The 11,672-nt window shown below is 47.6% G+C and overlaps 2 non-coding genes across 2 annotated transcripts; both read right to left on the reverse strand.

Moving 5' to 3' along the window:
• Window positions 1-617: 617 nt before the first annotated feature.
• Window positions 618-691, reverse strand: TRNAN-GUU (transfer RNA asparagine (anticodon GUU)). The gene has a single exon. It is a non-coding gene; the product is annotated as a tRNA-Asn (tRNA).
• Window positions 692-7,200: 6,509 nt separating this feature from the next.
• On the reverse strand, window positions 7,201-7,364 carry LOC112207624 (U1 spliceosomal RNA). Its single transcript, XR_002942052.2, has one exon. It is a non-coding gene; the product is annotated as a U1 spliceosomal RNA (small nuclear RNA).
• Window positions 7,365-11,672: the final 4,308 nt, after the last annotated feature.

Consider the following 11,672-nt stretch of genomic DNA (forward strand, 5'->3'; position numbering starts at 1 on the left):
TGGAGTCTCGATCTGTTGCCCAGGCGGGAGTGTAGCGGTGCAGCCTCCACTGGTGCATCCTCCACCGCAGCCTCCACCTCCCAGGTTCAAATGATTCTCCTGCCTCAGAATCCCAAGTACCTGGGATTACAGGCACTTGCCACCATGCCTGGCTAACAAAAACATTTTGAAAAGGGTTAAATAAATCATGCACAAAGTGAGGAAAAATACTCTTTTCAAAAATGATGGAGAGGATCACTATGATGATGAATGATTCCACTGGTCACATTATTGATAGAGCAATCAGTAAATCCAGGCACATCCTCGGGATATTACTGACCTCCTATTATTAAAATATGAAAAAATGGAGGCATGTAAATTACTCGTTTAAGCGTATAACGGACTGAATTAGAATTTTATCACACCAGAAGTGGGTTCCTAGGTCTCTGTTTCAGGATTCCTGAGTTACACACGTATAAACCCAGGATTTCAGGAGACACTCGGTTAAGAATCCGGTCGGGGAGGTAGGCTGGCCCTTGACATGGATAAGTCACAAATAGTGGCTTAGGACTCCAGGAAGATAAAATCTTCCCCATTTATCTAGTGATTGACAATGCATGAATAAAAGCTCGAACAAGCGTCCCTGGATGGGCTCGAACCACCAACCTTTTGGTTAACAGCCGAACGCGCTAACCGATTGCGCCACAGAGACAGGAACTATCAGTTCTACTGGGCGCTATAGGAAGGGCGCACGCACGAAACTTCCTCCGTCCCTTGCATCCTCAGGGCCCGCCCGGCAGGACGACTGAGCAAGGCCTTGGAAGACCGGAGAGATTGGAGCGGTAAGTCGCGCTGGTCACGTTGGACACCTGCGCGTTGGGAGATTCTGGAGCCGGAAGGATAGCCGAATGGCCTTCGCCCGCCCTGCCCCTCGCCTGCTTCAGAAACCCCCGGAAACGCCCCGGTTGAGACCCCGGCCCGAGCCGCCTGGGGGCCCTAGGGAGGCTGAACGCCCGGTGGCTCCCGGGATGGCTCTTCCCGTTCTTTGCGCCGCCTTCACCCAGTGAGGGAGCCTGTGCCCTCCCTGCCCAGTCGCTTTTGGGGCCGCTGCGGAGCTTCCGCTGCCATCTTCGGATCCTGTGTTCCGCACGGGGGCTCCACCAGGGCAGGGATCGTGGTGAGGGTGGCTCGTGGGTCCCCCTCGCGGGGAGCAGGGTCTGGCACTCACCAGGGCGCAGGACTAGGACTTGTCAAATGAATCCATCCTTTTAGCTTTTAGTCCTTTGAAGAGCCTTGAGAATGGAAATCATGAGAGATTTTTCCATGGGGAAGTTCCTTTTACAAAGCATTTATTTACGTTGACTTCTTGGCACCCCGCGGGGCGGCAACGGGCAGGGCCTCCAGTACACCTTTTGCGCGGTGGAGCCGCGGGGGCTCAGCTGGGCGGTGGTCGGGTCCTGAGGCCGGAGGGCGGGAGCAGGGGAGGGGAAAAGCAAAAGCGGGGAAAGAAGCCGGGAAGCGGTGGACCAGACGTCCAGACCTCCTGAAAGGCTGGCGGGGAGGCACAGGCGGGATCTTCCGGAGGTGAGAATTTTTTTTTATTATAGCAGAATGGGGAGGAATTGAGGGGAAAATGGAGATAGAACCTGAAAGAGCCCCAAACGCCAGAACCTGTAGCTCCCCAAGAATAAGATCTTCCAGAAGAATTAGACCCAAAACTAGCCGTTGGGGAACACCGAAATCCTTGGAGGAGCAACATCCTCGTGACCCTCTGTGTTCCTTTAGGCAAAAGGACTTGCTTCCATTGTTTGTTCAATTGTTTGTGTTTGTTAAATAAAACGATTTTCATGTATCTTTGAAATTACTTTGGCGCTACTATTTTATGATTACAAATAATGCGGCAGTGATCATTCTTGTACACTTCTCATTGGCCATTTGTGTATTTCTATAGGGTAGAGGCCTGGAGAGCAGTTGCTCCAGCATAGGGATTACACAGTTTTTGTTTGTTTATTTATTTACTTATTTATTTTTGAGACAGAGTCTCGCTCTGTCACCCAGGCTGGAGTGCAGTGGCGCCATCTCAGCTCTCACTGCAACCTCCGCCTCCCAGGTTCAAGCGAATCACCTGCTTCAGCCTCCCAAGTAGCTGAGATTACAGGTCCGTGCGAGCCACCACATCGGGCTAATTTTTGTATTTTTAGTAGAGACGGGGTTTCACCGTTTTGGCCAGGCCGGTCTCAAACTCCTGACCTCAAGTGATCTGCCTGCCTTGGCCTCTCAAAGTGCTGGGATTACAGGCATGAGCCACCGCACCCAGCGATTACATGTTTTTTTTTTATATATATCATTCTATTTTCTTTCCTTATTTGGCTTATTAGCTGTAACTCTTTCTTTTGTTATGTCAGTGATGGCTTTAGGGTCCCTAGAATACATCTTTATCTGTCTGCCATCAAGTGACATTATACCTCCCCTTCTGGCCTTTATGCTAGTGTCATCAGGGAATTTGATTTTGGACATGTTATAAACCCCAACATCCAAGTACGTACATAGCGATTTTCAGTCGTCTCCATTTCTTTGTGTAGGTTCAGATTTCTGTTTGGTATCCTTATCCTTAGGCCTGGAGGACTCCTTTAATATTTCTTGTAGTGTGGTTCGGTGAATTCTGTCATTTTTTTGTATGTCTTTAAATGTCCTGATTTCAGTCACATTTTTGAAAGATATTTCAATTTGGCATAGAATTCTAGAATAACTTTTTTTCTCTCAGTACTTTAGGATGTTGCCACTTTGACGCTTTGTCATGGACATATCTTTCCTGTTTTTGTAAACTTGGCATAAAGTGGGTTTCCTGTACTTGTTATATGATTTTTGGATTGTGTATTCAAATTAAAAGTATTAAATTAAAATTAAAATGGCCTGGGCGAGGTGGCTCACACCTGTAATCCCAGCACTTTGGGAAGGGGAGGCAGAGGATCGCTTGAGACCCAGAGTTGGAGACCACCCTGGGCAAGATAGCAAGACCCTGTGTGTGTGTGTGTGTGTGTGTGTGTGTGTGTGTGTGTATGTGTGTGTATATATATACACATAAATATGTATATATATTATATGTATGTATGTATATATAAGTCCTACAGTCACCTTAAGTTCCACCAACAGTGCGCTTAAAGTAAAATGTGCCCAACCTGAGGCTCAAACCTACCTGCTGGCACGCAATTTGTGTTTGTGAGACAATCTCAACAGCATTTGCTTTTTCTAGCATAGTGGTTTTCCTGTTTTCCTCACATGTGAATGTCTTCAGTGCAAAACCTGTCAGAATTCATTTCCTTTGCTAAAATGTTTTAAAATAACTCTTACTTCAAGTAAGTGCATTAAAAATAAACTTCTCAGTTGCATCCCTGGAATCCATGGAAAGTCCAGGAGAGACAATCAAGTGCTACAGGATCAAGCCCAAACAGAACAGGACTAGGCATGGCTTCCTCACTAGGAGCCAGGCCAAAGTCATCTCCTTTGGTCTCCAGTGGAGGCCAGAACTCGGTTCACCTGCAACGGGAGGACCTGGCCCAGAAGAGGTGGCCTTCATCTTCATGGTGCCTTCAGACAGGAAATCTAGGATTTCTTTTCTTCTCTTTGATCTACTTCCAACTCTCCCTTTCTATTTATTTATTTATTTATTTATTTATTTATGAGACAGAGTCTTGCTGTGTTGCCCAGGCTAGAGTGCAGTGGGGCAGTCTCAGCTCACTGCAACCTCCGCCTCCTGGGTTCTAGAGATTCTCCTGCCTCAGCCTCCTGAGTAGCTGGGATTACAGGCGCTCGTCACCGCGCCCGGCTACTTGTTGTATTTTTAGTAGAGACAGGGTTTCACCATCTTGGCCAGGCTGGTCTCGAACTCGTGACCTCGTGATCCATCCACCTCGGCCTCCCAAAATGCTGGGATTACAGGCGTGAGCCACCGCATCTGGCCCTCCCTTTCTATTTCTTCAAGACCTTTTTCGGATCCCTCCTGCGCAGGACCTAAACGGGCGGTGCCCTTACCCACTGGTCCCTCCCTGCCTGGTGTCTTCGGAGCCCTAGCTCACCCGGAACGTTACTGCCTGCCGGTGACAGCGAGAGGACCAAAGAGGACAGCGGGTGCGGTGGGAACCACAGAGTCACCGCGCACCTGCGCCTCGCGGGCTCCTCGCAAATTGAATAAACGCCCCCTGAAGCTTCTCTTCAAGTCACAGGGAAGGGGAAGGTGGCTGCCGACCCGGCGGGAGAAGCCGGCCCTGCCCCTGGTCCTTGAAGACAGGTTTGGCCAGGCTGATTTTGACTGGTAGGCCCAAAGAAAAGCCTTAAGGGCAGACCAAACTCCGACAGGCTCCGAGATTAAGGCTTTCAAACGTCTGATCGTTTTCAGCTTGGTCAGTAAAATCGATCCCGCCTTTATCAGGAGATTCCTTTGCCAAAGTTCAGAGACCTGGGGTTCCTGCTGCTTGCCACACAGAAAACCAATCACTGAGACGGTTATTGCCAAGGAAGAGGCTTTAATAGGGTGCTGCAGCGGAGGAGATGAGAACTCAGTCTCAAATCCATCTCCCTGACCAACCAAAACTAGAGGCTTAGATGGCAGGGAAAAAATGTGACAGTGTGTAAGAAAACAGGAACTAGACCAGGCGCGGTGGCTCACGCCTGTAATCCCAGCACTTTGGGAGGCCGAGGCGGGCGGATCACGAGGTCAGGAGATCGAGACCATCCTGGCTAACACGGTGAAACCCCGTCTCTACTAGAAATACGAAAAGAAATTAGCCGGGCGTGGTGGCGGGCGCCTGCAGTCCCAGCTACTCAGGAGGCTGAGGCAGGAGAATGGCGTGAACCCGGGAGGCGGAGCTTGCAGTGAGCCAAGATAGCGCCACTGCACTCCAGCCTGGGAGGCAGAGGGAGACTCTGTCTCAAAAAGAAAAAAAAAAAAGAAAAGAAAAGAAAGAAAACAGGAACTAGGGAGGGGCAAGGAAGCAATCAGGATGAGTGAGGGGTCCGGCATCTCATTGTCTGGGTGACTTTCAGTTCTTTGATATCTTTTTTGATAGGCCTGAAGGAAGGAACTCAAATAAAACAAATATCGAGTTTCAAACTTTCAGATCAGAAGGGTCCATTTCTATGTTTATCCAAAAATCTACGTATGGGACTATTGGGTGGGTTTCAGACCAAGAAAGAGTGTGCATATCAAAGTCTGTGGTTAACCAAAGAGAAAACATAATTTTCCGACCAATAGGATGTGTAGGGGTCAAAGAACGACCAGCCTACAGTACTGTTTATTGGCCTGAGCATACGGAAGGATGAAGTTGCACCAGCGAAATGGGATTAAGCTGCAGGTGCGGGCTGGGCGCTGTAGCTCACACCTGTAATCCCAGCACTCTGGGAGGCTGAGGTGGGTGGATCACTTGAGACCAGGAGTTTGAGACCAGCCTGACCAACATGGTGAAACCTCGTCTCTAATAAAAATACAAAAATTAGCCGGGCGTCATGGCGGGCACCTGTAGTCCCAGCTACTAGGGAGGCCGAGGCAGGAGAATTGCTTGAACCCGGGAGATGGAGGTTTTAATGAGCCGAAATTGCGCCACTGCCCTCCAGCCCGGGCAACAGACCGAGACACCTTCTCAAGCAAAAATAAAAACAAAAAGCTGCAGGTGGAAAAAAAATCTGGATTTTGGTTCAGAGCCCCTGGGGCCTTCCTCAGTAGTTTTCTCTTTCCTTGAAAAAGGAAGCCTGTCTCAGTCTCTGCATCTCTCTGAGTCCTTTTGGAGATTGAGGATGGTGAGGTCTCAGTGCTTGGCCCCCTTCTAACTCTGGGTACCTCCCCTCCCGTGGGTCAACCTGGTCCAGTGCACAGGCCCCAGCTCCGACGACCATCTCCCCCCTACCCTTTGCTCCCAGCAAAGGCCATTTCTAGGTCAGTTGTGAGGTACAGCCAGGACAGGGCAGCTCGCTCCGAGATTTTTGGCTCTCGAAGGCCTTGAGCGCTGTGGTTCTGCAGAACGCTGTCTGCCTCTTGTGGAGGAACTGACACCCGCTGGAGAAAGTGTGGAGGGAAGCGAGGGCTGCACCTGCACGCAGGAGCTGAGGCAAGCGGCGGTTCCCAGCTCTCAGTGCAAAAGACATTTGTCATCTGAGAGGCTGGACTCAGTTATTATAATTTTCAATTTTGTCAATAAAAACCGAATGGAAATTTGTTTTCTTACTTGTAGAAACCTCCTCACAAGACCTCCCATCTTACATTCCAGGGAGAATTAGCAGGGTATTCCGCCAAGACATAGGTTAGACTGCGGTTCTGATCTGCAGGCCTCGATACCCTGCGCCGGGGCACCAGGGCACCGGCAAAGCCCTCCCCCTACACAAAGCAAGGGTGTTATGTCTACAACTGAACGGGGACACTAAGAGCCCCCAACATGCACGGTTTTCATTCCAAAGAAAACCACCAGTTCTGAGTACAATTTCCACCTGGCTCTATTAACGAGTATACGTTTCCCCAGCACAGATATCCTACAAACTCCCGTGAATGCTGTGGTGAAAAGCAGGAGCTGCCAGGGCAAGATGGATCGCACCTGTAATCCCAGCACTTCAGAAGGCTGGGCGGACCACTTGAGCCCAGGAGTTGGAGCCCAGCCTGAGCAGAATGGTGAAACCGCTACGAAAAAAGAAAAAGAAAGGAAAGAGAAAGAGAAAGAAAAGAAAAGAAAAAAAAAGAGAAAAAACTAGCCGGGTGTGGTGGCGTGTGGTTGTCCTACTCGGGAGCCTGAGATGGGAAGATCGCGCCACTTCTCCAGCCTGGACGGTACAGCGAGACTTGTCTCAGGGAGGGGGAGAAAAAAAACAACAAAAAAAGCAGAGGCTAACAGGTAACTCCGAGGATGACAGAAAACACCAGAGTTTTTAAGAGATGTTAGAAGCCCTGGGAGCAGTGAACAAACCAGAAAGCTCCCGATGCTTGATCCCTGAGCTCCACCTAGCAAGTACCGCGGCAGCTAACCTGGGAGACCACCCCAACCAACAGAGACTGAAATTCGCCCCCCAAGAGAGGAAGTGGATAGTTCTAAGCTGTCCCCAAACATGACCTCACAAACGAAAACTAACCGTTGCGAACGGAAACAACTGACCGGACAGAACACAGCCAGAAAACACGAGCCCGCACCCTGAATTACAAAAACACTTAGGGCTCACCTACTATTCACACCACAAAAGCACCAGGGTAAAGCGCGAACGTAGTCCCCCACTACCACAAATTATGCAATTGAGTTTCCCACATTTGGGGAAATCGCAGGGGTCAGCACATACAGAGTACTATGGATAAGCCTCGCCCTGGGAAAAACACCTTCGTGATCGCGATATCTCCCCTGCCAGGTAAGTATGAGCTCTTGCACCTCCGCCCCGCCACAGCCTCACACGCTTCACCCTTTACACGCACGGTCACTTCCCCGCGCACCCCCCCTCCCCCTCCCCCAGCCCTCCTAGCCCTGACACACAGCTGGGACTCTCAGGTCCGACCAGCGGTCCTGAACCCGCTCCCACGACACAGGAACTCCTTCGTGGTGAAGCAGCAGCCCCTGCTCTGCCTCATCTACATAGAAATCGCCCTATCCGTGATGTCACCGACAGCGCCTTTCCCAGTCCCCGTCTGCTCTTCCGCCCCACCCTCGGCCGACTCAGCCGATCAACCCGCTGCCGGAGCTGGCGGAGGAAGTGACGTCTGTCTCTTTCTTCTTTTCCTCCTGCCATTGTCCTTTGGGGAGGTGCGCAGAGACCCCGCGTCTGGTCTCCCCCTAAGACTGTGGTACTTGATCTGTGTCCTGCAGAGAACCCTTCTGGCGGCCAACAGGAAGCTTGTGCACCCTTCTTCAGATAATGTCTTTTAATGCGCAGACTTGAACGTTTAGGATTACAAGGAAAACCGGTTCCTTTCAAACCTGTTTATCTTTGTGATGTAGCATTCCGCTTAAAGTTGAAAGCCGTTCAATGTCGGAGAGAAAACATATCTATGAAACCAGAGAGGCTGCTCAGATGGGTTGCAAACTAGCCATCCTTACTGGTTTTACCACTAGAAGTGTTACAAAGACAGTTGTCCAATTTTATGAATCTTGAAGGGTTTTTTGTTGTTGTTATTTCAAATACAGTGTAATACAAAAATATGTGGCCCCCACAGAGACGATTGGACACTCTCAGGCATGGTGATGGACTTTGTCATCTCTTCCACGGCCATCTCAGAACCTTAGTGCTTACCTCATATTAGTATTTTATATTCTCCAAAGACACAAAAATAATCCCAATTTGACAAAACAAACAAAAAAACATCTAGGGCATGTCTTATTTGAGGCGCTTAACAAATGACTGGATCATCTCCCTTGTATATAACCCAGAAAACACTGTGAAGTAGAGCAAAATTGGAAAGCCCAAGTCAAAGACCATTTGCAAATTTCAAGTAGATTCCAGTCTGTTGCTCAAATCGCAAAACATGAAATGGAGGGGTCTCCCTTGGAGACCATAAAGTCTGTGACATGGTGGCCAGTTGGGTCACTGGAAAACATGGCAAAATATTGAAAATGAGGGATTAGGTGAGAGTGTAGCAACTGAACACTAAATGCTTGATCCAGGTGCCATTCCCTGGATACTGACAGGGAGACACATTGTCCAGGTAATACTGGAAAAATACTTTCTATAGTGTAAACCACAAATAAAATTCCAAGCCCCTCAACTATTTGAATGCACCCCTCCTCTCAGCCAGGGTCATTCCAAAGTTAACCTGAAAAACTGGTTCAGACCATGATGGGAAGTAGGGGTCAGATATGCCTCATTATACCCTCCTTCCTTTGGAATTCAGGCACAACTGACCAGCACATCCGACCAGGCCCAACTGACATTACAACAGCGATCTTAAGACTTTTTGTAGCAATAAGACACCAAACTCCAGGCTGACTCTAGTGTAGCATTACATGACAGATAGCAGGCCCTGAAAGAAATAAAAATATTTTACCCTAAAATACATTTTTTATCATATTTTGAAATGTCCCTACAAAGTTGTCTCTTGTGGGGAAAGTCTACATGCTATAGGGAATCCCTTTCCAGGCCTTTTCCCTAATCTAGGCACCTTTTTAAGTCTGATAAGAAACATTTACAATCAATTCTCTCTGAAGCCTGCTACCTGGAGGCTTCATCTGCATAACAAGAACAACCCCTTAACACAGAGACTCCCGTCTATGGATTCCAGGTCTTTAGATAAACTCTTTCCACCAATTGCCAATCAAAGTATCAGAAAATAACGGCTGGTAACTATGTAATTATGCATATATATGAGTAGAATTTTGGGGGTGGGCACAGTGGCTCATGCCTGTAATCCCAGCACTCCCTCAGGAGGCTGGCAGATTGCCTGACTCCAGGAGTTTGAGACCAGCCTGGGAAACATGGTGAAACCCCATCTCTACAAAAAAAAAAAAAATTAGCCAGGCATGGTGGTGAGCACCTGTGGTCCCAGCTACTCAGGAGGCTGAGGTGGGAGGATTACTTGAGCCTGGGAGGTGAAGGTTGCAATGACCCAAGCTTGCAACACTGCACTTCAGCCTGGATGACAGAGGAATGGGCCTTCACTAGACACTGAACCTGCTGGCAACTTGATCTTGGACTGACCATCCTCCATAACTGTGAGCAATAAATTTTTGTTGTTTAGAAGTTACTCACTCTGTGGTATTTTGTTATAGCAGCACAACTGGATTAGGACATCAACCTGACCTTAAGAAATCATCTCAATTCAGTCTTGGCTCTGGTGGGAAACAAGGGGCACACTCGGATGTGTGATTTAAAGAGAGTTGTTTTTTTTTTTTTTTTTTTTTTTTGAGATGGAGTCTCGCTCTGCCGCCCAGGCTGGAGTGCAGTGGTGCCATCTCGGCTCACTGCAAGCTCCACCTCCTGGGTTCACGCCATTCTCCTGCCTCAGCCTCCCGAGTAGCTGGGACTACAGGCGCCCGCTACCACACCCGGCTAATTTTTTGTATTTTTAGTAGAGAGTGGGTTTCACCACGTTGGCCAGGATGGTCTCGATCTCTTGACCTCCCAAAGTGCTGGGATTACAGGCGTGAGCCACCACGCCCGGGCTAAAGAGAGTTTTATGAAGAGAATATTTATAAATATAATATGGACAGGATCAAAACAACCCAACCAAGGACTGAGAGGCGCTCAGAATCTGGAATCAGCAGAGAAGTTGTATTGCCTCTAGGACTGGATTGTTGTATAAGTCTGTTCAGGTTGCCATAACAACCTGGACAGGACAGTAGTCATGTCCAGTGATCCTCCCCAAGACAACAGTTCTCTCTAGTAACTATGGTTTTCCTTTCTCATTTCAATTGCCACCTCAATTGACTGAAATGTGAACACTAACTCCTGCACTTAAATGTTGAAGCCCTAACACCCACTGTGATGATTTATGCAGCTGGGGCCTTTGAGAGGTAATCAGGATTAAAAGAGGTTATGAGAGTGGTGTCCTCATGCTGAGATTAATGCCATTACAAGAAGAGAGACACTAGAAAGCTTGCTTGTCCGCCTTCCCCCTGGTGCACGAAGAAATGGTCACATGGGCACACAGTGAATCTACAGCCACTTACAGGCCATAGGAAGAGACCTTAGAAAGAAATCCGCTTTGCTACCACCTTTATCTTGGACTTCCCAACTTCCAGAAGTGTGAGAAATACATTTCTATAGTTTAAGCCACTTGGTGTATGGTATCTTGTTATGGCAACCTGAGCAGACTTATACAACAATTAAGTTGCCTTTCCACTGATGGACTTAGACACAATCTCTTTCCCAAAAAAGAGCTATATTTAGCTACTTTTCTTTTGCATATTGTTCCATTTGCAGCCACACTATTTGTCTTCCCCCACACCACTTCTATCACCAGGAATCCATTTTCCTTGTTTTCTTTTTAATATCGGGAGCCTCTGCTCACTGCACTGCATAGTCCTTGGGGCTTTTTTTAAACTTTATTTTTAACAATCATTTGAGCAGAAAGTAGCCAATTCAGTTCTTTAATTTCCCATTTTATTCTTGGTTTGAAACTGACCTGATTGTGTCCCTTTTGTTATGACCAGTTACTTAGAAGCCATACAGCCCACAAGGTACCCTTGGGTATAAATCCAACTTCTTCATTTTAATGGTGAGAAACCAAAAGCCCATGTTTCCTGATTTCTGGCCCAGCACTGGAACCGTTTTCATGGTCAATTCATCATACATTTTAATAGTGATATTTTATATTTGCATAATTTTATTGCCTTTGCAATGGGCTTTCACATCTATCTTCTCATGTGTATATAGTTTAAAGGCCATTTTTACCCACTATCTCCTAATCATATCGACCACAGCCTCAGGAAATGTCTGCTCTATTATTTCACTTGCCTGTCTGGGTTCTTGGGCAACAGCATAGAATCCTGCACTGTGTTTTCCCTCACGCTTTCTCACTCTCTGCAGAACAAATTTTTGTTACATGCCTTATTATCATGGTAATATTGGCCTTCAGTCCTGTATAGAAGCATTAAAAATGTGCGTAATGTATATCCTTTTAAAATGTTATCCTAAGAAGCATCTTTTGGAGTTAAGGAGAGTTAGATGAATAAAGAAAGAATATAGTTTCTCCTAAACAAACCCACTAAGAAAATCATGGAAAGAATTATGACAAC

The sequence above is a fragment of the Pan troglodytes genome, chromosome 1, assembly GCF_028858775.2.
Source record: "Pan troglodytes isolate AG18354 chromosome 1, NHGRI_mPanTro3-v2.0_pri, whole genome shotgun sequence".
NCBI classification, from domain to species: Eukaryota; Metazoa; Chordata; class Mammalia; order Primates; family Hominidae; genus Pan; species Pan troglodytes.